The sequence below is a fragment of the Sapajus apella genome, unplaced genomic scaffold (assembly GCF_009761245.1).
Source record: "Sapajus apella isolate SASKATOON/1434 unplaced genomic scaffold, GSC_monkey_1.0 scaffold10, whole genome shotgun sequence".
Lineage (NCBI taxonomy): Eukaryota > Metazoa > Chordata > Mammalia > Primates > Cebidae > Sapajus > Sapajus apella.
The window spans coordinates 22,694,031-22,718,081 of record NW_022436950.1 but is presented as its reverse complement, the minus strand read 5'-3'; the positions used below and the strand labels follow the sequence as shown (position 1 = coordinate 22,718,081).

Sequence of the window (24,051 nt, the reverse complement as noted above, 5' to 3'; positions counted from 1 at the left end):
TTTAAGAGAAGCTGGAAATTTAATTGAACACGTGTTTATTGGGTGCCTACTATGTATCAGACACTGGGGATAAAGCAGTGAATAAAATTGAAAAAATTTCTAGATTTCCATGTGGACTTTTCCAATTTTTAAGTATTGGGAACTAACAGAAAGTTTAGAAAACATTGTTCAGGCCCAACAAAACACATCTGTGGGCCACATTTAGTCTGTAGGTTGTCAGTTTGCGACTTTCAAAGGTTCTGATGGACCAAATTTTTTGTCTGTTTGCTCAAGACAGAGTTGTGCCCTGTTGCCCAGGCTGGAATGCAATGGTGTGATCTTGGCTCGCTACCTCCTCTACCTCCTGAGTTCAAGCAATTCTCCTGCCTCAGCCTCCTGAGTAGCTGGGATTACAGGTGCCCATCAGCATGCCTGGCTAATTTTCATGTTTTTAGTAGAGACGGGTTTCATCATGTTGGTGTCAAACTCTTGACCTCAAGTGATTCACCTGCCTTTGCCTCCCAAAGTGCTGGGATTACAGGCACCTGCCACCATGCCCAGCTAATTTTTAAATTTTTTTGTATTTCTAGTAGAGATAGGGCATCACCATGTGGGCCAGGCTGGTCTCAAACTCCTGACCTCGGGTGATCTGCCTGCCTTGGCCTTCATTTGTCAAAGTGCTAGGATTACAGGCATGAGCCACCACGCCCAGCTTGCACCAAATGTTTTCTGAAGAGGGGAGTAGAATGGTCCACTAGGGCCAGGGAAAATTTTGTTGGCACTTCTAATCACATTTGTTTTTTATCTCATCCTTTAAAAAATTTCATTTTTGTGAATGCTGTATTATATACATAACTGACTCATATATAGCAAGGCATATCATTTAAATATTTAAATAGAAATTATTTATATATATTGGGGATATGTGATCAAATACTTTTATCGATATAGGTGTGGAACAGAAGGCTTCAAAGACCCATGGAATAGGCCAGCCATGATAGTGCGCTCCTGAAATCCCAGCACTTTAGGAGGCTGAGTTGAGTGGATTGCTTGATCCAGGAGTTTGAGACCGGCCTGGACAATATGGTGAAACCCCGTTTCTACTAAAAAAAAGTATAAAAATTAGCCAGGCATGGTGACACCCACCTGTATTCCCAGCTACTCAGGAGGCTGAGGTGGGATGATCACTTGAGCCCAGGAGACTGAGACTGTGGTTACGCCACTGCACTCCAGCCTGGGTGACAGAGCTAGACCCTATCTCAAAACAAAAAACAAAAACCAAAAAAGATCCCTGGAATAGTCTTTGAAAAGCGATATTTGCATGTCTCCTACCTGAGACAGGGCTAAAGCTGTAGCCTCCAGCCTGGTGCTCAAGGGGCTTCAGAAAGTGTGAGACTGGACAGTGCATCTGTAAAAAACCCCAACCCTCCCCTTTTCCTTCCACCAGAGCACTGTCCTATGAGCAAAAACTGCAGACATCTCTAAGCCATGGAAGAGACAACTGGGCTGGGGACCAGTTCAGTGCGGACCTACATTTCAACCACCATGATGAAGGTTTGGGGATGTTATGATCACATTTGTTTTTTACTTCTTATAATACTGAGATGTACTTGTGAGAATACAGCTGTACAGGAGAAGCCAGTACTGAGAAATAATTTAATATTCATCTTTAAGTGTCAGGAAGGTTATTCTAGGAAGGCAGGTGACCAGCTACTCCTCCCTGAGCTCAGAGTACTAAGAGATGGGTGTAAACCTCTACGAGTGAGGTTCAGGTTACAGTCATGAAGACACAGCGAGCTTCATCTGAGTCCTGTTGTCAAGCCTGTCTTAGACACTATACACCCCATCTGTTAGTTAGTAGAGTGGCAGTGCGGTCGGGAAAGAGCACTGAACAAGGAGCCCTGGAATCCTGTAGAGACCTTTTGGCTTCCATGACCTTAGGCATTGCCAGATGTGTCCATGTATGGATCTCATTTTCTTCTTTTTTAAATAAGGAAGGGCATGGTTTATGGTCTCTGAGCTTCTTCCTTCCACTTCAACCACTGGTTCTATGCTACGACTAAGTGTTGGAAGGTAGATACTCTTGAGTGTTTTCCTAAGCCAGAATCAGTTGTCTCTAATCCAGGTCAATATACTAGCTGCTGTAGCAAACAAATCTCAAAACATACAATGGCTCACGCATGGTAGAAGTTTACTTCTTGTCCACAAAAGCTCTAAAATGTGTTTGCCTAATAAGCAGGCCATTTTCCTCCAAGCGGTTATACAGGGAAGCAGGATCTTTCCTACTTGAGGTTCTGACATCTTAGATACTTGGCTCCAAGGTAGCTATGCTCATTTACATTGAGCTGGTGGAAGAGGAAAAAGCATAGGCAGTTGAGCCTGACAGATTTTTAAGGACCGACTAGGAAGGGTGTGCATTAATTCCGGTCAAATTCCATTGGCGAGAAATCAGTCACATAGAAACACCTAAATACAAGAGAGTCTGGTAAAGGCAGTTCAGCTCTGTGCCCAAGAAAAAAAGGAAATGGATTTAGCCAATAGGAATCAATCTATCCCATAGAAAGGAGAGTTTAAAAGAGAGAGAATTATGTGAATTGAAAAAGAGTAAGATTGGGGTGATGTTAATTATCTTCCTCTTTCTGAAGAGCTAGAAGTCCTCAGCTGCAGAAGGATGGCAGCGCCTGGGCTTGAAAAGATTTTTTGGCTCATAAGGAAAAGCCCTGGACAAAGACTTAAGACGCACTAGGTTCTAGTTTGGGTGTCTCCAGCTATCTATAAACAGTTTTCTGAACGTAATTTATCTGATCGTGATTCTTCAGTTTCCTCATCTGTCCATGGTAACCAAAATGCATACTCTAATTACTTGACAGGATTGTTTTAAAACTCAGGTATAGCAACAGCATGCACATTTCGGGAAAAAAAAAAAGATTAAAATAGAGAATGAGTTTAAATTGCAGATGGAGAAAATTAAGTTGGATAAGGAAAAAAGAAACAACTTCCCCCATAGTGGAACAAAGAAAATTTTTGGAGAATGTCCAAATAACTTCAAGAAATCAGTGGGAAACAATTTTGACAAGAGTGGAAAGAAGGCTCAAACTTGGAAGGTAGCTTGTGGGGGTCGGCACAGGAGGCATGGATTATGGTTCTGGCACTACATGCAAACGGCTGTTTGACCCTGACCGAGTTTCCTCCCCTCTTGGGGAATGTGAACTCCATCAGTGCAGAGACTTTTTCCTGTTTTGTGTACAACTGTATCCCTTGTGACATATTGTAAGCATTCAATAGATATTAACTAAATGAATGAATGAACCCAGGAGGAGAAACCGACCATAGGGCCTCTGCAGAGCGTCAAATATTCTTCCACAAATGGAGGAGAGCTGGGGACTTGATTTTGTGGCCAGAGATGAAGCTGGGGCCTCCCCTTCCAGCCTGGAGCGGAGGTATTTGTGCAGGGCATGTGTCTCTGACACTGGGAGCCAGCTGTCTCTGCCCCACAGCCCTGATCAGATCCAGGCACTCAGCGTTCTGTGCCTCCCTGCTTTTCTCTTTTTTAGGAGGCACCTGGCTGACCTCCCAGGGGGGTATAGCTGGCTGCTTCTCTAAGCCACTTATTCTTGCTCTTAAGAAATGACTAAGCGGATTCTCCATCTTCTCGTAGCCTGCTGCCAGCCTGCGAGACTTGATGCTTTTCTGAAAGAGCCCCCTTCTTTTGCTCTGTAGGTAGGGAAAGCACGAGGCAGACGTCATCATCGTTGCCTCCTTTGCAATGGCCTGACTCACCTCCTCTTGGTGTATGGCTCTAGGCTGACCCCCAAAAGGAAGACGGAGGCAGAAATTGGCATGATTCCTACCCTTGGGACTCAGCGTCCAAATCCTGCTGGATATTACAGAATGACTGGTAGAGAAGATTCAGATGGTGACCTAATAATACCGGCACCACTTTTGCTGACAGATTGCTAAGTGCCAGGCACCATGTTAACCTCCTTAGGTACCTTAACTCATTTGATTCGTGCAATCACCTTGTGCAGTAGGTACTGTGACTTTATAGGTGAGGAAATGGAGGCAAAGGAAAGTTGAGGAGCATTCCCAAGGTCATATGTCTCAGCAGCTGGGGACTGTGTGGAAGTACAGGACCCTGTTTTCAATATGCTTGCTTGTCTTGTCCAGGGTGCTTCTACACAGTGCCGCACAGACAGCTCCTAAAGTGCAGAGCAGCAGGAGCACAAAGAAAACCCCAGGTAATTCTTCCAAGGCTCTCTGCTGCCACCCCCTTAATTTACTTCAGGAAGAGACCTCTGCCAAGTTCAGTGTGACGTTAACATATTTAATGTGAAAAACTGGTTTAGAAGTGAACTAAATTGTGGACTAGTTGGTATAAATAAAGCTAGAAAAGACTTTGCAGAATCATTTATATGTTGACATTTATTGCAGATCATCAGGAGAGTGATATATCAGAGTGTCATTCCTAAGTTTAATTGACCAGAGAATATGGTTTTTTCCCCCTTAGGAGTATCTTAGGTGCTAGAGTTCCAGGAACACTCTTTAGAAATTGCTGAGCTATGCAGATATACCCGCTGACCTATAAAGCTGCCTTGGACGTTCCTCTTTCTATTCCACTGCCCACCCCACTTTCCCCATCTGGAATCCATCCGTCTGTCCGTACATCCATCCATCCATCCGTCCACCCACTAAACATCTGCTGTGTTCCACGTAATATACAAGGTGTTTTCTCTCAAGTCATCTTGTTAATTTTTGCCACAGCTCCATTTCACAGAGAAAGAGGTAACAGAGATTGGTTGCAGTGGCCCATGCCTGTAATTCCAGCACTTTGGGATGTTGAGACAGGCAGATCACAGGTCAGGAGTTCAAGACTAGCCTGGCCAATATGGTGAAACCCTGTCTCCACTAAAAATATAAAACTCAGCCAGGTGTGGTGGTGCATGCTTGTAGTCCCAGTTACTGGGGAGGCTGAGGCAGAAGAATCACTTGAATCCAGGAGGCACAGGTTGCAGTGAGCTGAGATTGCACCACTGCACTCCAGCCTGGGCGACAAATCGAGACTCCGTCTCAAAAAAAAAAAAAAGAAAAAGAGGTGATAGAGACAGGAGACAGACAAGGGTCTCCTTTGAAAACCCACCTAAAGCCTAAAACAAGCCGACAAGCCTGAAGGCTAAAAAACCAGACTGCTGGTCCTGGGAAAAGCCCACCCCTTCCTGACAGATTCTCTTGGATAGTGCCCACTTGCCCACTGGGGGAAGCGGGTGGAGCAGGGAGGAGGAACTTGGCCTCTTCAGTTCCTATGTGGCGGCCTGAGATTCAGTCTGTAAGGTGGGGGCCTGGTAGCAGGACTCTCTCTCACTTTGCTTTGCTGAGAGTTCCTCTTTCCTTTTTTCCTTTTAACCCAATAAACCCTTCCCTGCATCTCACCCTACAATATGTTCGTGTGGCTAAATTTTCCCCGTAGTGTGAAAAGAACCTGTTTTACGTGTGTGTGTGTGTTTGTGTGTATGTGTGTGCGTTTGTGTGTGTGTGTGTGTTTGTGTGTGTGTGTGTGTGTGTGTGTGTGTGTTTTCCTGCAACAGAGGCAGCTATCAGCAAACCACAAGGCTGGATAGGGGCAGGGCTGGGATTTGAACCCACATTTCCCAATCCAGATTCCAGATTTTTTTTCTTCTATTCTTCAGGGTTTTGTCCTCTAGTTGCTTATTCATTTTTTATCCATTTGACAAAATCCCAAGTCAAACTTTGTTTCCCTCAGAAATTCATGTTTCCCTTTCTTTCTACCTGTTCTGCGCAGAGGACTCTTCCATCTTCTAAACCCCCCCAGACCGTCTCTATCCAGATTTGGCACCTACTTCATCAGGCTGACAGTTAAGAAGTGAGTGTGTGTGTGTGTCTTGGAGCTCCATTGGTGTGTAAGCCAAGCACTTGGCACACATCATCTGCACCTGGCACATCAGCCTTGTGAGAGGTATTTTTAGACTCATTTTGTAGATGAGGAAACTGATGTACAATGAGGATGAGCCACTTGCCCAACGTCACAAAGCAAGTCAGTGATGAAGATAGGATTCTAAGTCTTCTGGCCCCGGAATCCACATTCCCTCCACTATTCTGTGCTGAATCCCTTGTTGAACCCCTAATTTCATAGGTGAGCAACTGAGGCCCATGGAGGGAGAGTGGCTAGCCCCAAATCCCACAGCTGTGAATAGTCATGCTAAGACCGTGTGCAAAGGCTCACATCTGGGAACCTTTCTTCCCCAGCAGGCTGCCTCCCCAGGTCTAATGCAGGTCCTAACTATTGCTGCCAGTTGGTTCCTATTACCTGGATGCCATGGAAATTGTACCTTGTAGCTCTTGATATACCAGGAGCCTGGTGGTGGCTCCCTGGGGGAGAGCCAAGGAAGGTCAGAGTACTAGCCTGCAGACCCAGCACCTAAAATAAACCAGACAGCAACCCCAGTGGAAACCAGGCAGCAACCCAAGAGCGTGACATAACCTTTCCACAGCTCAGGGCTGGGGGCGGCTTCCAGCTCCAAGGTTCCCTGTGTACAGCACCTAACAGAGCACACGTGCATGTCAGGGCTGCGGTTTCTTCCTTTTATTTTAAAGAAAATGAGTTTCTTTTACTCTGGTTCTGGAATTGAGGGCTGGCAGAAATTGAGGGAGCTAAGATCCAGGAGACCCTTGGACCATGGTGGGGAAGAGGCAAGGAATAGTCTTCAGATTGCTGGTTTCCAAATTTGAGTGTTCATCAGAATCACTGGAAGAGCTTTCAAAAATGATTCAGGTGTCATTCCAGTCCTATAGAATCAGAATCTCTGGGAATAAGGCCTGGGAATCTGTATTTGAACATGTTCTCCAGGTGGGTCTCCTCTGGTTCAGGTTTGTGAACTACCTTCCCAAATACGCCTCTTCACGGCTATCTCCATTTGCTGGTAGTCTACCAGATCTCCATCTCCCATCCTCAACTCTCACTTAGTACATTTTTTTTTCCACTTGTAAAATTTAAATTCTATGTTGTCCATGTCCATAGCTTTGAGGGTTGGTGTGATAACAGCACTTAACGGGGATTTCTGTTATTTTTTAAAATGGCAGATTTTAGGTTTTCTCTTTAAATGAAAGTTTAGGAGGGGTCTGTTCTGCCAGAGGAGTAAGTCCCTTGAGAAGTCAGTTTTGAAAAATTTGGTTGTTTTAGAAGTCTGTCTCTGAGACCCTTAGTATCCAAAGCAGTCCGTGAAAGTCAGAGGTTGCCATGGTAATGGCAGTTGCCAGGAGACAGGCTATTGTGTTTAGATTCTTGTACTAATAACACGCTCTCCAGCAGCCAGAAATACCTGTTGAAAGAGGAGAGTTTCTTTTCTTCTTATTTAAGAAGAGTTTGGGAAGTTACTTTCCTCTGCCTTGAAGAGGATGAGGGGTTTGTCTTTAGGTGTTCAAGTGACTGTTTTTTCTCCTCTTGCTCAAGGTTGAGAAAGAGAACTCAGTTGGAACCTTGAATCCTCCTAGCCCACCAGAAGACTAGAGAGGAAAAACAAGCTTAGGTGACTCCTCCTCCAATAAGCCCAAGCATATCTAAGGGGGAGACACACTGGCCATGGGGAGACCCTGGATGTGTGTTGACACCAAGCTGATCTGAATTCCAGGCTCAAGTTCTAGATGCGCATTCTTCCCTGGAGAGGAAATAAAGAATTCTGGGGAAGTTGTTAGCAGCATTTCAGTGGAAAGAGCATTGGATTTCATGCATCTCCTAGCTGCATGACAGGGCAAGCAAAGGAAAAGGAGGAGAGGACTAGTTTTAGTTGAATATTATACCTACCACAAGTTAGGTGTTGTGTTAGATGCAGGGAAATAAAAATCACTAAGATAGGGGTGGGCGCGGTGGCTCACACCTGTAATCCCAGCACTTTGGGAGGCTGAGGTGGGTGAATCATGAGGTCAGGAGTTCGAGACCAGCCTGACCAACATAGTGAAACCCCGTTTCTACAAAAATACAAAAAAAAAAAAAATTAGCTGGGCGTGGTGGTGCATGCCTGTAATCCCAGCTACTCAGGAGGCTGAGGCAGGAGAATTGTTTGAAGCAGGGGCGTGGAGGTTGTAGCGAGCTGAGATCGTGTCACTGCACTCCAGCCTGGGCAACAGAACGAGACTCTGTCTCAAAAAAACAAAAAAACAAGAAAACCTCCACTAAGACAGAATTTGTGCTTACAAGGAGTTCACTGTCTCGAGGCAAGCATGGAATCAGAGATGGCAAGTGGTGGTCATTTTGTTTGCTGACTGGACTGCTGTGATGAGTGTTTTCTGTGGGGAGGAAGGGATGCAGGTCATTTGCTATGTCTGGATCTAAATAAACAATACCATGATTTCCACTGCTCAGGAGAGCTGTATGTGGTGCCCTGTGGTGTCCTGTGGTGCAGGTGAGACGTCTAAAGACAGCATCATTCACACTGGATCAGGATGGATGAAGTACTGAAGGAGGCCAGATTGGAGGAGCCAGTCTGGGCAGGGGTGTGGCTGTTTCCGGGCAAGGTAAGGGGTCCTTCTGTGAACTCAGAGAAGTTTTCTGTTTTGTGTCTTTTCTCAAAGCCCTGGTATAGTGCTAGCCCTTAGCAACATTATAAAGTGCACTCAGTTTGTCTTTGGGGAAATTCCCCTTTTTGAGTCCTTTACCTTTTTAAAAATATTTCTTTCTTTGTTTCTCCTTATTCTTGATCAGGTCTGTTTTTTTCAGGGAGAAAATTGTCAACAATTTATACTGCTAAGGGTAATTTAAACCACTCTAGAAAGGCTTCTATTTAAAAGAAAGAGCCATGAGGTGATGGATATGTTAATTAGCTTGATTTAATGACTCTACATTATATTCATAAATCATAACACTACTTTGTACCCAGAAATAGATGCAACTACAAATTGTCAATTGACAATAAAATAAAAATAAATAAAAGTAAAAAAAGGAAGAGCCAAAGAACAATGCTTAACCCCAAGCAGCTAATGTTGGGCATCCAGTCCACATGCACCTAACTGGGGAAATCCTTCAGGCCAGGGGTTGGCAAACTTTTCCTATAAAGGGCTAGGTAGCAAATATGTTCAGCTTTGTGGGTGATGCAATCTTTTGCAACTACTCAGCTCTGTCGCTGTTCTGCAAAAGCAGCCACAGACAATACCAGTAAGTGGATGGGAGTGGCTATGTTCCAATAAACCTTTATTTATAGACATCGAAATGAGAATTTCATGTATTTCATGTGTCATAAAATATTATTTTTCTTTGCATTTTTTTACAACCATTAAAAATGTGAAAAGGATTCTTCGCTTATGGACCATACAAAAACAGAATTCCATGGGCCATAGTTTGCCAACCTTTGCCTTCCTGTCACCTCTCCTATCACATTCTAAGATGAGCAGCGCTGTGGGGTGAGGTCACTCTGCCTAGAGATTCTCTTTGCATGACCTGGTAGTTTATCTATTTCTTTCTTTCTTTCTTTCTTTTTTTTTTTTTTTGAGATGGGGTCTCACTCTGTCACCAGTCTGGAGTATAGTGGCGTGATTTCAGCTCACTGCAGCCTGTGCCTCCCAGGTTCAAGTGATTCTCCCACCTCAGCCTCCCAAGAAGCTGGGATTACAAGCACCCACCGTCATGCCCGTCTACTTTTTCTGTAATTTTGTAGAGACAGGGTTTACCATGTTGGCCAGGCTGGTCTTGAACCCCTGACTTCAAGTGATATGCCTTTCTCGGCCTCCCAAAGTGCTGAGATTATAGGCATGAGCCACTGTGCCCAGCCTATCCATTTCTTTAGTCAAATACTTACTGAGGACCTACTGTGTGCTAGGGACTGCTCCAGGTACAGGGAATTCAGAAGTGAATGAGGCAGGTGCCTGCCCTCAAGTAACTTACATTTCCCTGGCCATGGCAGGAAGATTTAAGGAGTGAAGACAAGATTGGGTTTTGGTCTCAGTCATTGCTTCCCTGGACTTGGGTCTCTTTTAGAGACTGGTTGTTCTTGGTGGCCAGGCTGATCTGCAGCACTGAGCTGTGGATCCTGAACACAGGACCCGTAGTTATCAGCTGCCAGAGAGCTATGTGACATTCTTGGAACCCATACCCTGGGATAACTTTAGTTTTCTGAATTTCCAACTAAAAGTGCAGCCAAAAAATAAAAATGAGTAAAATAGCATAAAACCCAAGACTGTTAGGGCTCAGTGTATTCTGGCACAGTGTTCCAGTGGGATTCTGGGATGGTTTTCAAGCACCGTGGCTTCTCTTGACTTTCCCATGGCCTATTCCAAGACAACCACTGATCTGCAGATGTTCCCCTAGGACTGGGGCATGGCAAAGGCCCATTGCAACAGCAGCTACTGCTGCTGCCAGGGCCAGAGGTCAGTGCTCATGTGGTCTCTGGCAACAGTGGTCCTCCTCCAGCTCCCACCCATTCCCAGCAGGTGATAGAGAAACCCTGTGAACTCCTCCTTTGAGACCAACAGTTCCCTCTGTGATGTAGGGAAACAGATGTGGCTGCCTTGAGGCAGAAGAGGGGCTCTCCAGTGAGTAAGCAATTGCTCCCAGCCCATGAGCCTCATGATTTACAGGGCATCTGCTCCACATCCAGCCCCTTTGTTGTATTCTAAGGGGGTGTGGGGGTGGGAGTGGTGTGGGGAATTGAGCCTGGAGGAAAGAGGAGAGAAGGACAAGGGAGTTGGTTTGGTCTCTGCTTCCAAGTTCTGCATAGTCTGGCGAGGTAGAAATTACATGAAATAGTTAAGGCATCCCATGGAGAAACAGTTTTGTTCTCCTTTAAAATTCAAACTGGCCTGTTCACCAATGAACGAGGTGATCTCGCTGTTCCCTAAGTTCCCTTGTGCAGACAATGAGAAAGTTCATGATGTGATCACCTGATTGCCAGTTTTCTTTCTGCTGTCAGAGTGTGAAGTTTGAAGCATTCTGCCATCTTTTCCTGGGCTCTCCCATCTTTTCCATATCCATCTTCTCTCTCTTCTTCTACTTCTGCCTCTTCCACTGTGATCTGGCTCAGAGATGCTCATCATCTGCCCAAAGCTCATCTGGGGGTGATATCCCAGGCCAGGTTCTCAGGGAATGGGGACAGACAGTGTGGAAACATGTAGGGAGTGGGGGGTGTGCCCTTGGCCAGCTGGGTTTCATTAGAACCCTTCTCTATCTGCTACCTTGCCACAGCCAGACTTCCTTTAAACACTCTTAATGTATATTTTTAGCACTTATTCATAAATATCACGTTACACATGCATTCATTCAGCAAACATTTGTTGAGTGCCTACCACACACCAAACACAACACTAGGGATAAAAAAGTGGGTGAAATAGACCCAGAGTGTTGGTCCCATTTCATGCCTCCAAGGCTACTCTACTCTCTTTTTTTGTGGTTGAAGATTCTGAGACGCAAAGTGGGACAGCGACTTATTTAAGGTGACATAATTAAGGGCAGAGCCAAGACAGGAACACAGGACTTTTCAAGCTAGGTGAGACCAGACAGCAGAAATTGTATTTTCATACTTATATTTGGCATCTAAAGTGTACAGAGTATGTCTATGTCCATCTCCATGGTAACAGGAGGCAGGCATGACTATTATTATTAATATAATTATGAAGTGCCTCCACATGGTTATTCATTTGCAGATAAAGAAACTGAGGTTCATGAGGTTAAGTATTTGAATAAAAGTCACATGGCTGGAGGTAACAGAGCTGGGAGAAGGGCTTGGGTCTTCTGACTCCAGTTATCTGCAACATGGATCTTTTCACCTGTACCGGCCACCTCTCACAGAAGAGCCTTCTCTCTCCTCTGGCTCCCTGGTGGCCTGTGGTCAAAGATGACCGTGAAGAGACCCTAGACTATCTCGGTAGTAGGCTGCAGTACCATCAGGATATAGGAAAGAGGCAGAAACTCAGAGACCAATAGGAAAGGGGCAAAAGAAAAAAAACCAGGAAAGATTGGCTGACAGAGAGGGGTAAAGGGTACTGGAGAAATGGAGAAGAAAGCAGCATAAGACTGGTCTGGTAAGAAAGAATGGAGCTTTGTGATAATTTTCACACGCTTCGACATAAAAATGGACACACCTAATGTGGATCAAAACCGGGTGCCATGGTAAGGGAGGTGTTGGAACACACAATGCGACTTGTACCACCGATAGGCATGGGAGTTGTAAATCCCGTCTGTGATTCGACGAGGGCTGGCGATCCACAGTGTTGGATTGCCTGACATCATCCTCGCATTCCTTGAATTCCAATCAGCCTTCTGATTGGATTCCTTCTCACTAACCCCTCTCCTACTGGAAACAAGAAACAGTAGCCTTGTGGCCGACTCCTAGAATTCCGTGACGTTCCCCCATGAACCTCAGTTTCTTCATCTGAAAAAGGAATAACCATGTGGAGGCTCTTTGTAATTATGTGTATAATAATAATCATGCCTGCCTCTTGTTACCATGGAGATGGGATGGACATATTCTGTACATTTCTCTGCATTGAGGAGAGCTGCTAAAAGAGAAGGAAACAACCTCAGTCTCTCTTGATTGTCTTTTAAATGATCTCCTTCAGGTTTAGGGGGATCCCTTTGGTGTCAGACCGCCCAGAATCTACTCTACTATTGTAACCCATCCATTAAATCATTGGAGTTTTTGGATAAATTTTCTTCCTTTCTTTTTTGTTTTTTTTTGAGACAGGGTCTCACTCTGTCGCCTAGGCTGAAGTGGAGTGGTACAATCACCGCTCACTGTAGCCTAGACCTCCTGGGCTTAAGCCATCCTCTGCCTCAACCTCATGAGTGGCTGGGGCTACAGGCACATGCCACCATGCTGGCTAATTTATATTTATGTTTATTTATTTATTTATTTATTTTTGAGACTGAGTTTTGCTCTTGTTGCCCATGCTGGAGTGCAATGGTTCAGCTCACCACAACCTCTCCCTCCTGGATTCCAGTTATTCTCCTGCCTCAGCTTTCTGAGTAGCTGAGATTACAGGTATGTACCACCACGCCTGACTAAATTTGTATTTTTAGTAGAGATGGAGTTTTTTCACTATGGTCAGACTGGTCTTGAACTCCCGACTTCAGGTGATCCTCCCGCGTCGGCCTCCCAAAGCGCTGGGATTACAGGTATGAGCCACTTTGCCTGGCCCAATTTATTTTAATTTTTTTGTAGAGATGGGATCTTGCTCTGTTGACCAGGATGGACTTTTTTATCCAATTTTCTATCAATAAATCAGTGAATATGTAATGAACAGCTTCTATGCAGCCCTTCTTAGATCAGCGGCTTTGGGGGATACAGAAGGAACATACTTTAGAGACTTTTAAACCAGCTTATGAACCTCTTGGAGCAAGACTAATGTCTCAGCTAAATGTAATTACTCACTTATTTGCTTGGCAGACCATTGGGGCTCTGGAAATTTATCATCATCTTGTCGGTGGCTCTGTGCTATGTAGAGAGATTATGACTTATTCACCCATTTGACAAATATTTATTGGACACATGCTGTCTGCTAGGTATGGTAATGAAATAGTGGTTCAAGTAAGTATTCATGGCTTCTAACCTCAGAGAGCCCATGTTTAGTGAAGGGAGAGAGGCAGCAGTCACTCACAGAATAAGTCATTTATGAGATACATCAGGAAGGGAGCAAGGAGTGTGAGTAACTTGATGACATTCAGGGTGGGGGGGGGACCCGGGGTGTGTAGATTGGGTGGGAAAGGAAGGCCCTAAAGTGGGATGGGGCCTGAAGTTTGACAGTGACCAGCCACGGCGGAGTGTATGGCTGAGGGAGATAGAATATTCTAGAGGGAAGACAAAACTACCCCAAAATTTAGTGGCTTAGAACAAAAAGGTACTATTATTTCCTACAGCCCTGTGGATTGATTGGCCTCTGCTGGGTGTCGATTCTCACTGGAGTCTCTCACGCAGTGCTAGTCAGCTGCTGGGGTTGGAGTCATAGGAAGGCTGGACGTGGCTGAATGGATATTCCAGATAGCTCCTTCGCTCCCATGCCTGGCCCTTGGGTGAGGCTGGCTGGAATGGCCGGAGGTTGCTATCAATGCTCTCCATGTGGCTTCTCCATATGGCTAGTTTGGGTTTCCTAAGGGCATGGAGGGCTCAGGATGGTTGAACTTCTGTGGAAACCTGGCTTTGTCCAGAGTGAGCAGGGAAGAGGAAATTGTCTTTTAAAAGACTAGACCCAGGCTGGGTTAGTATCACTTCTGCAATATCCTCTTGATCAGGGAAGTCACAGTCCAGCTCAGATGGTAGGACATGGAGAATTAGACTCCACTTCTCAAAGGGAGAATGACTGGTGTCTTTGGGAAGGGAAGGGATGGTGACCATCTTGGAGACAAGCTAAGGCCTTGAGATCAAAAAAGCTTGTTGTGTCAAAGGACCAGAAAGCCAATCAGTGCTGCTGGAGCGCAGAGAAGGTGAAACAAGATGAGGCAGGAAGGATGGGCAGAGTGGCGTCCTCATAGGTAAACTGTGGTAGAGAATTTTGATTATTTATTTATTTATTATTATTACTTTGAAATGGGGTCTCTCTCTGTCACCCAGGTTGGAATACAGTGGCACAATCATGGCTCACTCCAGTCTCAGCCTTCCCTGGCTCAAGTGATCCTCCCACCTCAGCCTCCAGCCTCCCGAGTGGCTGGGACTACCAGTGCACACCAGCATGCATGGCTAGTTTTTCTATTTTTCAGTAGAGATGGGGTCTTCCTATCTCTAGGAAGGTTGCCCAGGCTGGTCTCAAATTCCTGCACTCAAGCCATCAGCCTGCCTTGGCCTCCAAGAGTGCTGGGATGAGCCACTTTGGGAGCCACCATACCCGGCTAGATTTTCTTTTGTTTTTTAAGTCACAGAAAAGCCTTAGGTTTCCTTCTTTCCAAGGGCTGATAGCCATAAGGAGTCTTCTTTCTTTCTGTTCCAGTCCATCTTCACCTGCTGTCCATAAGTTATCCTAGAGCCCAGTGCTGGTCCCACACTTTCTAGGCTCTCAAGCCTTCAGTGAGTTTCCATTGCTTCCAGAACCAGGCAGAGATTGCCCAGCCTGGTTTCAAGAGGGCTCTACCAAGTTGTGTACTTTCACATTTTTTGTCACGTTTTGCCCAACCTGTCAAATTGGATCCCATGCTCCCCCTCCTACCCCTACCAAGAGGTGCCTTTATCTCTCCGCCTCCGTGCCTGGTCACATCAGTCACTTGCCGTCCTGTGGCCCCATCTCCCCTTGTCAAAATCCTGCCCTTCCTTTGCAACTTATCTCCAGGGTCACTTCCTCAAACTGGGTGAGCCCCCTGCTCCTCAGAAACCAAGTTCTTCCTGATTTAAAGCAGAGCTGATGCTTTGGAAGGTGCCATCACATCTGTATTCATCTTAGTCTCACTTTCACAGGTCTCCTCCCCATTGACTCTAGGTCTTCAAGGACAGAAAACATGCCAGCCTTGCTTCTTCTGTCCATGGCTCCGTGGCTCCATGCCTCGTACACAGCAATTACTCAGTTGATGCCTGTCGAATTGAGCAGCAGTTTCTCTGGGCCACTGGCCTCCAATTGTCTCTTTCTTTTCCCATAGCAAATTGCAGCATTCAGCTCCCAGAAACTCTTGATTTGTAGCCCCAAGGTTCCTGGCAGGTCTCTCCTGCAGGACCATCGAGCTGCCGTTCCCAGATGGCCAGGCCTGCACAGGCCAGGGCTGGGTCCCAGGGAGATGGAGCGCTTCTGATTCCACAGACTTCCCTGGCTCCTTTCTCTCCAGCTGCCTTACACTTGTTTTCCTTGGCAGGAGGAAGGCCTCAGTCACCACTTCATCTTCCATTTATAGGCATATATGCATCTTTGTTATTCTTTTCACAAAATGACAGTGTTCTTGGCTCAGAAAAGAAGGAGAGAAAGAAGGTGGAGGACCATGCAAAGCAAAGAAGGCATTTTCTATATAAGACCTCCAGCTTGCAGTATGTGTGTGCATATTGGAGAATGGAGGACATTCTTCCTGCCTCTGCTGGCCTCTCATCTGTGCCTCAGCCTGTCCCGCTAACTTCTCACACTTTGCTGATGGGTTACTATGGGATCCCTGTCATGAGTCCATGTCTACACCGTCCTTCGGTCCTTCATCTGACACCGGAATACTCTGAGGTCCAGAGTTAAGCTTTGTGAGCTCAAATGTGTTGTTTTTGTTGGAGTTGTTTTGTTGGTTTTTAAAAATTTTACTTATTTATTTATTTTGGAGACAGGGCCTCTCACTCAGTCACCTGGGCTGGAGTGCAGTGGCAGGATCTTGGCTTACTGCAACCTCAACTTCCCAAGCTCAAGGATCCTCTCACCTCAGCCTCCCAAGTAGCTGGGACTGTAGGCACACACCACCATGCCTGGCTAATTTTAATTTTTTTTGTAGAGATAGGGGGTCTCATTATGTCTGGCCTTGAATTCTTGGGCTCAAACGATGCTCCTGCCTCAGCCTCCTAAAGTGCTGGGCTTACAGGCGTGAGCCACCACACTCGGCTGAGAGCTCTAATTTGTCCCTTGGTCAAGATATACGTGAATGCAAAAAGGAAGAATAACAACAGCAAACGTTTATGTAGTGCTGTCTATACCAGCCAGTGTTTTAAGGAGTCTATAAATTGTAGGTCATGTGATCCTCACAGTAACCCTGTGAAGTTGTACTGTTATTATCCCCATTTTACAGATGCAGAAACTGTAGTCAGTGGCGAAGCTGTGATCTGAGTCAAGAAGGCTTGCTTCAGAGTCTGCGTCCCTGACCTCTGGCCATGCTGCCTTAATTGCTCATCAAATTGAGATGCTTACTAACCTAGCAGGGTCACTTAGTCCTTCTTATATACCCAAAGGTGCTGAAATGACAGTGCGCCTGAGGGGTGTAGGCAAGGGCCTGCACAGGTTTGAATTAATTCTTGACACAGGTCATTCAATTTGGTTCATATTGTGACTTTCCCACACATTTATGATTCTGAGTTTAGCGTTTTGTGTCTATGTGGAAGGATAGATCAACAAAGCGATTTATTGGTGTATCCAAGAGCAATCTGCTTCTTTTGGCTCCAGTCCATGTCCTGGGAATTCACTAAGTAACCAATGAATTCATTTTCTTCTCTCCTTCCTTCATTCATCAAACTCTGATCTGGTGCCTTGTGTGTGCAAAGCACCATATGGCACAAGGACCTGTGGAGAAAAAGAACACGAAATGACGCTGGGTGCAGTGGCTCATGCCTGTAATCCCAGCACTTTGGGAAACTGAGGTGAGTGGATCACGAGGTCGGGACTTCGAGACCAGCCTGGCTAATATGGTGAAACCCCGTCTCTACTAAAAATACAAAAATTAGCTGGGCATGATGGTGGCATGCACCTGTAGTCTCAGCTGCTCAGGAGGCCGAGGCAGAAGTATCACTTGAACCCAGGACATGGAGGTTATGGTGAGCCACGATCACGTCACTGCACTCTAGCCTGGGTGACAGAGAATGACCCAATCTCAAAAACAACAACAAAAAAAAAAACAAAAAAAGGAACACTAAATGAAACAGACATCATATCTGCCTTCAGGCTGTGGGTGTGTGTGCACATGCATACACTCAAAAGGAAACCTGAGACTCTAACTGTAACTGCCTGCGTATTCTTTCAGGTCATCTTTTAGTATTCTCTGGAGTGCCTTATGTGTCACATTTCACTGGTTTCCTGGAGTCTAGAATGCCCACATACACATGGTTTCATAAGGAAGCCCACTGGATCATAGATGCTCATACAGCCAAGTGGCTCTCCCAGCTGTCCAAACTGGAGAGCATAGTGATGGTAGATTCCTTCCCTGGGCTGTGCATGGCACTCTGTTCAGCTGAGTTAAGGAGCAGATAGGATTAGCTTCCCAGGGCTGCTGTGCAAATTATCACAGACTTGCTCCTGGCTTAAAACAACAGAAATTTATTCTCAGTTCTGAAGGCCAGTGGCCAGTGGTTTGAAATCAAGATGTCAGCAGGGTTGGCTCCTTCTGGAAAACTCTGAGGGCAACTCTCTTCCGTGCCTCTCTCCTAGCTTCTGGGGCTGCTGGGAACTCTTGGCTTGTAGATGAATCATTCCAATCTGTGCTTCATCTTCACGTGGACTTCTGTCTGTGTTTTAAATCTCTGTCAGCCTTTCTCTCAATGATCAGTCATTGGGTTTAGGGTACACTCTGAATCCTGGAGACATATCATCGTGACCCTGAATTATCTACAAAGATCCTATTTTCAAATAAGGTCACATTTGTAGGTTCTGGGCTTTAGGACATGGGCGTATCATTTTTAGGGCCACTATTCAGCCTACTCCACAGACAGAATCCTTTTCAACCCAGTGTTCCTGACAGACACTACCAATTTGGCAGGATCATCATAGAAAATAAAATCTATTTGCATCCCTAGGGTAGAACCCATTTATTTCCATGTCCATGTATGTGCACATATGTATAAGAATAAGGAGTCCTCAGTTTTTATTTATTTATTTTTGCCTGGGAGCATGTTCGAAGAGGAATGTAAGAATGTATATTGTATCAGTCAGGTTCCAGAATTCAACTCAAACAGTTCAAATGAAAAAAAAAAAAAAAAAAGAATGAAAAAAACCAACAAAGCACTACTTTCAAAAGTGTGGACAGGTTTATAGACACCAATAAGAAACACCAAGGCAACTAGGGACCAGCAACAGTGGAAAAGCCACGAACACACTTTGGCCGCAGAGGGGAAGGGGAGGGATCAGTGCTACAAGAATTCCAGTGAGAGCTGGAATTGTAGAGGAGGTGCTGCCTTGGCTTTAGAGGGACAGACACAACTGAAATGTGACCCAAAGTAGGAATGGAGAAAGAAAGACACCCCAAATGTCATTCCTCCCAACTCTTGATCTCCCGCTGATATCTTCTGTTGCCCAAACCCAACCAGAGCCAGTTGGCAAGGGTGCCCTAGTACAGAGTTCATAGCGATAGGTTCTAGGAGCACCCCTGAGCCCAAAAAGAGCAGAGATGGGTCTGCAGTGAGAACCAACCAGCCTAGGGCTGTATGTGGACTCACAGAGCTCAGGGACACATCTGCTTCACATGCAGTCATGGAATCTTGGAAGTGGACCATCGCTTAGAGATGATTTACTATAACATTTCATTTTCCAGATGAGGAATTGGGTTGCAGAGAGGATAAGTGTCTATGTGTGTGCATGGGCACACTTTTCTGGGTGGGGTGTGATGTTCTGTCATCATCCAGAGGTCCAGGAAAGGGTGGGTAGTATGGCTGTTATTGGCTTTAAAACCCTGGGGCTCTGAACTTGAAGAACCTCTTTGTATCTATAGCAGATTCTTGTTGGTTATCTTCCCAGTATCCATTTGTCTTTCTTTTCCCCAAAGGCCTCCAATTTTGTTTGGGAATTCAAGTGGTTTGGGGAAGCTGATTTTGCTGTTGGCTCAGTCGGGGAGCTCAATCAGATAGCATATCCAGTCTCCAGTAATGATGACCTCTGGATGGCTTAAGCTAAGCCATGTCCCAGTGAACTTGAGGACTTTTGTTGTGAATGCTGGAACAAAGAAGCTCCTGCATTCCTTCTCCATGTGAACGAGGAAGCTCATGACCTTGGGAGCTGCTGGCAGCTATCTGAAGAACAGTAGGGGAACCAGTGTTAAGATGAAGTTGAAGTTAGAACAGAGACAAAGGGAGAGAAAAAACTCTAAGTGAAACTATTGAAGCTGGCATACCTTTCATCTTTTAAAATTAGGTGAGCTAATAAGCCCCTTTTAAAGTTTAAGCTATTGGAGCCAGATGTTTTTTCTCTTTTACATGCTGTCGGAAGAGAGCAGGTAGTTGCATTGCCTCTCTGGCATGCACTCTCCTGAATGTGAATGAATCTCACAGTCTCTTAGATTCCTTTCACAGATACAGGTGTAGTGGAAAATAATTAAAATGCGTTAAAAAACTAATTCTTTTTCTGTACCTCATTTTCCCCTTCTAGAGAACACAAGGGCCATTATCACAGCTGCTAGGACCTGTTAGTTATTACGTTGGGCTGCACGGATGGGTGTTCTCAAGAGAACAGAACCAGAAGGAAATAGAGGGAGAGATTCTGTATTTAAATTTCACTAGCAGCTTTCCCTTGCCATGCTTTCTGTCTTTAAAGGAACAGGCGCTTTCCCCTCGTACTGTCCCTTGGAAGTTGAGGGCCCTCTCAGGAAGGATTGGGGTGTTGAAGTGCAGTGTATGAGGAGAGGTTTGCAGAGTGTGGGTGCAACTGTGTTCGGAGACGTAGAACTATCCCAGGGTTTTATCTCTATTTTATAGGAATATAAACTGAGGCTTAGAGCTGGGAACCTGTTCCTCATTACCCAGGTAATCTGGCAGCATTACAGAGATTTGAACTCCAAGGGCTTGCTCCCAAACTAGGTCCCACCCTCCAGATGGCCTCTTTGCCTCCTCCTCAGGCCCGTGAATTGCTTCCCCTGGAACCAGACTGGATGTTCCGGAGAAAGCACCAGGTCAGCATTCTCTGCGGAAGGTATTGGTCTCTGGAGATGTCATCTGCTGAACTTACTGTACTGGGCTGACTCAGGGACCAGGTGTTGTCTGAAGTCAGGTGACAGGCTTTGAGAACCTCTTGGAGCTTCCTTTGGGGGAACATGGAAGAAGATGTGACATGAGTCTCCTAAAAGTTGAAGAGGGGACTGAGGGTTGAGGGCTGAGGTGTGCAGTTGGCAGCAGCCCGTGAATGTCTGAGTCGAGGAGAAATTCACAGAGTGCTGTAGCATCCCCTCCTTTTGCCTTTAGCTTCAGAAGTTCCAGTAAAGTCCTGGGGTGGGCCTTGGGGGCTGGGCCTCTTCCCCTAGGAAGATCTTCTCTTTTTCACTGCGGTATTGAAAAGAGCAGGGATGATAGAGCCCAAGGAGAGGCTGGGGGCCTGGAAGGAAGGAAGGGGAACACAAAAGGGGAGAAAAAGTGTGGGAGAGGACATAGGAAAATATTTAGGATGTTGTGTCAAGAGGCTTATAAAGTCTGAGAGCTGAAAGAGATTTTTAGAGCTATCTCTCACATTCCTCATTGCACAAGAGAGGAGCTGTCTGATTCTCAGAGAGGGAAAAGCACTAGCCTAAAGGTTAATCATAAACTATTGGTGGAGGTGAGACTGGAAACCAGGTCTTTCCACTTCTGGACTGAACTTATTATCTATTGCAGTGCAAGCAAATAACCCCAAAATTAGTGGTTTAAAAACCATAAACACATATTATTTCATAGTTTCTATGGGGTAGAAAAATAAGTGTGTCTTAGCTGGGTCTTCTGACTCACAATCTCTCAGGAAGCTGCACTCAAGGTGTTAGGAGGGGCTACGTGCTCATTTGGAGGCTTAATTTGGAGAGAATCTGCTTCTGAGTCTACTCAGCAAGCTCACTTGTCAGAATGCTCTTCCTTGCGGGCTGTTGGAATGGGTTTTCCGTTCCCCATTGGCCGTTGGCCTGCTGTGCATCACTCTCCATGTGGCCCCTCACAGTGGGGCAGCTGGCTTCCCTCAGTGCGGTAAGCTAAGCAAGGGATGCAAAGGAGAGTGAGCAAGATTGAAGCCAGTCTTTTTCTAGCCTTACCTTGGATATGACATATCATCACTTTTGCTGTATCTCACTCACTGAAGTAAGCCACTCTGTATGGCCCACACTCCTCAACAGCAGAGGCAGGAACCATCTTCCTGGAAGCTGCCACCATACCAAATACTTCCCGCTGTATTAGCTGCCTCCCTGAGCAATCTAGCAGAGAGGGCTGGGTAGGCAGCCCTATGAAGTGTGTGTTCTGTTCTACAGCTATTCTGCCCTGCCTTTACTTTGGAGAAAACACTCTTCTCCCCAAGGAAGGGAAAGCAAGAATTAGTGGCAGAAAGGTTAATTTAAGCCCACAAAGGAAACAATCATTGCATTGATTAATAAATACTTAAAATTTCTTTTTTCATCGTTGGTCAATGGTTTGGTGATAAGATAGAGTAGGCAAGGAATTCAATATAGAAACTGAAAGCTAAAGTCTGATTTTCAACCAGGACAAGTCACTCACCCTCATGAAGCCTCAATCTGTTAATCTAGTCACCAAGATGACAGTGTCAACTTCCTACGATTAACTGAATAACAAGTAATACCTTTTGAAGTTAGTTCTTTCATATTGAGTGACTTAGTTGATAAAAACAAGCCTACTAGAATGTCAGATGAGGACGTCCCCTCTTGCACTGCATCCTAAACTTTGAAAGAATGGATATGGTAGCCGGTGGGATAAGGCAGGAAACAGAAGTAAGTGGTAGAACTATGGGGGGAGAACAGCCAAAATTTGGAGTGTTTTCTGATTGTGTGGTTGTGTATTGGTTTGCTAGGGCTGACATAACAAAATAAGGTACAAAATTGTGTGTGTGTATGTGTATGTGTGTTTGTAAATGTATGTATACACATACACATATAGACATACCACACACACACTCATCCACTTTATTTTTAAATATAAAAAGTTTTATTTTTTTAAATTTAAAGGGGAATCATACTACATGTACTGTTTTGCTTCTTGTATTTTTTTGCTTTCCTAGTAATATGACTTAGAAATCCATCCATATCAGAGCATATGTATATGTATGTGTCTATGCACACACACACACACACACACACACATCTACTTTTAAACTGCTATAGAACATATCATGGTACAGATGTAATTTAATTGATTTGACTAATCCCTTAGGGTGTACTTCAATGGAGAAGTCCATATTAGACTTTGCAGCAGGCACATTTTTATTAGTTAAATAACTATGTTAAGAGTCTTTTAAACATTGCATTCTACCATGACCATTATGGAACACTTTTTGTGCAGAGATGTAACGATTTCTCTAGAATAGATGCTGTCTTAGCTTTTCCTCCTGTAACAAAATATCCGACAGTGGGCAATATATAAATAACAGAAATTTATTTCCCACAGCTCTGGAGGATGTGAAGTCCGAGATCAAGGCCCCAGAAGATCTGGTGTCTAGTGAGACCCAGTCCCTTCTTCCAAAACGGTGTCTTGAATGCTATGTTCTCTGGATGAGATGAACACTGAGTCCTCACACGGGAGAAAGTGGAAGGGCAAAAAGGGACCTATCTAGTTCCCTGCAGCCCTTTTATAAGGCACTAATTATATCCTTAAGTGTTGATTACTAATGGTCTAGTCATCTCCCCAAAGCATTGCCTCTTAATACTGTTGCATTGGGGATTGAATGAATTTCAATCTAACATGAATTTTGGAGGAGCCACAAATGTTCAAACCATAGCAGATGCCTGAGGTGAAATTTGAGTCCAGTGTGTTGCTTGTTTGCATTTTTCTTTGTTTCTTTTTTTTTTTTTTTTTTTTGAGACAGAGTCTCACTCTGTCGTCCAGGCTGGAGGGCAGTGGCTGATCTCAGCTCACTGCAACTTCCACCTCCTAGGTTCAAGCGATTCTCAGCTTCTGGAGTAGCTAGGATTATAGGTGCCCATCACCATGCTCTGTTAATTTTCTTGTATTTTTAGAAGAGACAGGATTTTACCATGTTGGCAAGGCAGTTTTCAAACTCCTGACCTCAAGTGATCCACCCGCCTTGGCCTCCCAAACTGTTACAATTACAGGCGTGATTTGCATTTTGCCTCATTTGCATTTTTAATAGATCAGCTCTTGAACTGTGTTTCTTTTTCTTTTTCTTTTTTTTTTTTTTAATTTCAACTTCTACATACACACGAAGGTTTCAAAAATCTTAGAGCTGGATTTTCTTCCTGGACACCCCAGACATAACCCTGGGGTTCCTCTCACAGTTTATGGGACTTGTTGTCTGCCTTGTTGAGTTTGTCACAAGAAAAATGTGAGAAACTCAACAAGGTAAGTCATGGTTCCAAGCTCAGACCAGACATTGGAACCATGACTTACCTTGTCACTCATGCTCTAAATCTAAAGTCTTTATGGGTGATAAACCAGCTTCAGGAAATGGCTCTCCATTTTCTGATTGGAGCTCAACATCTTAATACACAGTTTATATGTGGAAGAACGATTTATAGGCACATAACTGGGTCAACTTAATGCAAAACAGAATAAAAAATGTCAGGCTTATGCATCA

General features: G+C 44.9%; 1 long non-coding RNA gene across 1 annotated transcript in view; it reads left to right on the top strand.

The window, feature by feature from the left end:
- Nucleotides 1-1,257: 1,257 nt before the first annotated feature.
- Nucleotides 1,258-24,051, top strand: part of LOC116551815 — an 88,904-nt gene continuing 66,110 nt past the window's right edge. Inside the window, exons 1-4 of the long non-coding RNA XR_004269077.1 lie at nucleotides 1,258-1,533; nucleotides 5,777-5,857; nucleotides 7,445-7,520; nucleotides 8,354-8,505. This is a non-coding gene — a long non-coding RNA (uncharacterized LOC116551815). The remainder of the gene's footprint in view (nucleotides 1,534-5,776; nucleotides 5,858-7,444; nucleotides 7,521-8,353; nucleotides 8,506-24,051) is intronic.